This window comes from Microtus ochrogaster, chromosome 19 (genome assembly GCF_000317375.1).
Source record: "Microtus ochrogaster isolate Prairie Vole_2 chromosome 19, MicOch1.0, whole genome shotgun sequence".
Classification (NCBI taxonomy): Eukaryota; Metazoa; Chordata; class Mammalia; order Rodentia; family Cricetidae; genus Microtus; species Microtus ochrogaster.
Genome location: NC_022021.1, coordinates 15,521,971 through 15,526,257, shown reverse-complemented (window position 1 = coordinate 15,526,257; position 4,287 = coordinate 15,521,971). Strand labels below are relative to the sequence as shown.

Sequence of the window (4,287 nt, the reverse complement as noted above, 5' to 3'; positions counted from 1 at the left end):
CAAACAGATCTTAGCTAAAAGTACAAATTTGTGAATTAGCATATTGGTGGTATGTCTAGAAGATTATAACATTGTATAGAACGAGGGAGAACGTCTTATCTTGTGAACTAGCTTAAGTAGTGTGGAAACTTTGTGGTCTGCCTCCAAGGGCATATTCTTGGAGTTAGTGCACAAATTTTATATTCTCAGTGACTCTTGGGGAATTAAAAAATTGAGAAACTACTGATATAAAGTAAGGAAAAAGGAAACATTTGATGCAAGATACTGAAGCATATAAATTATAAAAAATGATCTTAAAGGGATACTGAGGAAGAATGACAAAATATATGCAAGTAAATCTAAAATCATATGTCACCGGATGACATGATGATGTGTATCAGGTATGATTGTTGTACTGATGGCAAATATTGACAAATGATCAAGTAAGGATATGGGATTGCCTTTGGGAGGTTACTGTGAGTTTGACAAGAACAATTAAATGTATCATAAATTTGTAAGTTGAGAAATAAGAAGTGAAAGATAAGCTCTCACCCAAGTTTACCATAATCAAATTCTGGTCTTTAGTTTATCAATAACCAGGATTAACTTCATGTTTTTAAAAAAAATGGATAAATCAGAGACTAGAGAGATGGCTTTGTTGGTGAAATGCTAGGTATACAAGCATAAGGACCTTGGTTCAAATCCCCATCCCCCATGTGAAAAGCTGGACTTGATGGCATGCACCTGTAATCCCAGTCAGTGTATGGAGACAGACAAGAGAATCCCTGGAGTTCATACCTGTACCCACATAAATACATGCATACATGTGCACACCACACATCAAAACAAGGAAGGAGGAAAGAGGGAGAGAATATATTTTTAGTGTTTCTCATACCTTTCCTTATTTCATCATCCTCAGAAACTTTATTTCCCCTTATTTTTTAGTGAGTTTTTTTTTTTTGCTCTCTAATAAAGAAATGTCATATGGAAGATATTTCCACAGTGAAAGGTTTTAATCTTATACAGAAGCCAAAGCAGGGGAATTCACAGGGCCTACATGAGAAACTTTCAAATTCAATCTTCACAGCTATGGGTTGACTCTTAAGAGCACTGAACTAAATTTAGTCATATGGAGAGACCATATTAGTTAGAGAACAACACAATACTACAGTTACAAAGAGTTTGAGCCTTCTAGCCCAAAGATAGGGCTATGTTGAAAACACATCCAACTTTTTTTTTTGTAATTATTCACTAATGGCTCTACCAGGAAAGAATCCTGGTAGATCATAAAATTGATAGATTTTTTTTCCTGAAATAAGATTTCACTGTTTAGCTCAAATTAATGGTGAACTCATTATCTTCTTGCCTTAGCTTCTCAGGTGCTGATATTATAAATGTATACCACCATACTAAATAAAAATTTTGTGAATTATTGCTTATAAAGCCCTTTAGTTGAAGGAATGAAAAATATAATGTTTTCTCTTTGAAAAAAGTCTGTAAGGCAGAGCCTAAACCACTCCAGCCCTCTGTGTACACATAGCTCATGTTGTAGTTGGTCTTCCTGTCTTTTACATGCCCATTTTGTGTTGTTGTCACCAGTGACTATCAAGAGTAGGGTTGTATCTTTTTGTCTCTCCAGTAACTGCAACGTTAAACTGCATTAAATGAACAAATTTTAACTATTTATCCAACTACATCTTAATCTCATTTTGAATTTTCATTTGTGCAAAAATAGTTGAAACTGTCTGTTGTCTTATGATTAAAGACAACTATTTTTCCATAATACATTTGAAACATTATTAATAAGATGATGGAAAGGAAAATGTCACAACTCATTTGAAATGCACAGTGTAAATAAGTAGCAGTTAAATCATAGGCATTAAATGTTGCACATATGTCTAGTAATAACATGAGTGCTTTCCATAGAATTTGAAACATTAACAAGGGAATTATTATGTCATTAGATTTTTTTTTTAAAAATAGAAACAAACTTTTATTTCTATGTTTCTAAAATTAAGCTGACTGAGCTGGTTGCTTTGAGTGGATTAGTCAGAGACCTTGTCTGGGGCTGCAGTAGCAACAGAAGCAACGGTGGTGGTAGCAGCCTTAGGGCAGCAGCTACAAAAGCAGATGGATTAGCCAAGACCTTGACCTTTTCAGAAAGTGGGAAGCTGTACTCAGTCTCCACAGGCAAAGCCAGGACCCACATGGACCCATTGGTAATAGAGTGTGGCATCAAGACAACAGTCAGGAAACCAATCTGCAGACGTGTGTAATCAAGATAATAGTCAGATAACCAATCTGCTCACAAACATCAGTAACATTTAGGACGTCCTCTAGGAAGCAAGAATGCCCAGTCTACTCTGCAATGTCAAGCTCTTCTGAGTTGCTAATGCTGCCATTGTCAAACACCTGATGGATGATCAACCCAGTGGAGAAGGAGAGATGTTTAGCATGTTCAGCAGTGTGGCTTCACTGGCTCCTACTTTGACTCCAATTTTGATCAGCAGTGCATCACTCAGAATTTGAATGGCACCTCTGGAGATTTTAATGATGACACCTAAAGCCTGGAAGAAAGAAGTCTACTCAGGCCCCAGATCTATGTTCTGGGCTGACACAAGACTTAACCCAGGGTGATGGCAACAGCATGGGCTGCAGCCAACACCTTATTGGCCAGCACCATGTCTCTAATCTCAGTGAGGTCCTCTTCTGTGAACACAAAGCCCACATTTCTCTGAATATGATGTAACAGTTTATCCCAAGCTGCGATGTTTTCCAGATGACTTGTTCTTGCCCATCAGTACTACAGCCTTCCCTCACAGAAATATGTGGGTCTGCTGCACCTGCTTGGAGCCTACATTGTCTGCTCCTGGGAAGAAGCATTTCGGCTAATCATCAGAAGTTGGATGATCTTAAGGAAGTAGATGGACTTCCATGTTGCCCTGTCTTCCGTGGGCATCACAGTGGTACATTAGGGATTGCCACACAGGGTTTAAAGACATTGACACCCTAGTGAGATACCCGGTGAGAAAGGGGGTTATTAGGATGATTTAAGGCTAAAACAGCCTAAAATCGATTAGCAGTCATCTACATTAAACACAGAAAAGAAAACCATGAATTTCTAAAAAACCGTTCTACTGATAGAAGACCACACAGTTTCAAAGCTTGCCATTGGACGGTCGAAGAGTGATTGGGATGAGTACAGCAAGGGGAAGAAGCACGATGTCTGCTAAAGTAGATACACCTCTTATGGCTCTTTAGTGGACCTTCCCAGGAAGAACTTTTTGCTATATTGAAACAGAGCACAGCAAACAACCTTGAAGCACCGGAAAAGAAACAGTACATGCACACACCACTGGAAGAGTCACTGGATCTGAAATATATTTGGGCATCTCTACCTACATTCATGACATAATGGCATAGAGAATCTTTAAAACTGTGTTCAAATTATAATACTTTATTTGAAAGATGAGTACCCTATTTCCATATCCAAAAACTTTTAATATGGAAATATTTTTTGGATTATTATGAAAAACAAAAGTTACATAACGTATACCTCATAATCTTCAGATTTTTAAGATATGGACTTTAGCATGTAGTGTCACCCAAAGCTGTACATATATTTAAAACTGAAGACACTGACTAAAACATCTATGTACTTAGTATGCAATCATTAGCCATTGGATGCCAGCCTCTGATGTCATTCTTCTATGAAAATAAAAAGAAGTCATTTTATATACAAAATGTGATTTTATGTTTATATAAATATATTTGGTATTTATAAACCTATTTATAAGTACTTGTGTGCTCATTATAATTCAGAGTGAACTTTTCTATCTGTGATAATCTTCTTGAAAACCTCTCAGGAATAAGCTTGCCTTGCCAGGCAGTGGTGGCAGACACATTTAATCACATTACTTGGAAAGCGGAGACAGGTGGATCTCTGAGTTTGAGACCAGACTGGTATACATAGCAAGTTCCAGGACAGCCAGGGCTATTCATAGAAACCCAAAAAATAAAAAAATAAAACAAATAACACCCCCCCCCCAAATGATAAACTTGCTGATAGAATTTTTGAGCCTTGGGCGATATGCTGAGGTGAGTATTTGCTGTTATTCTCTACAGGGTTTTCGGACTGCAATTCAACTCTGAAATTAGAAATCAGAATGAATTAGAAAGGGTGGTACACTTTTAACCCCAACACTTGAAGGTGGAGCCAGGTGGATCTCTGTGAGTTCAAGGCCAGCTTGGTCTACACAGTGAATTCCAGAGCTGCACATACTGGCTTTGGGGGAGCCTAGGCAGTTT

At 37.6% G+C, this 4,287-nt stretch overlaps 1 pseudogene; it reads right to left on the bottom strand.

The window, feature by feature from the left end:
* Positions 1-2,024: 2,024 nt before the first annotated feature.
* On the bottom strand, positions 2,025-2,938 carry LOC101984303 (annotated as a pseudogene).
* Between the last annotated feature and the right edge of the window lie 1,349 nt (positions 2,939-4,287).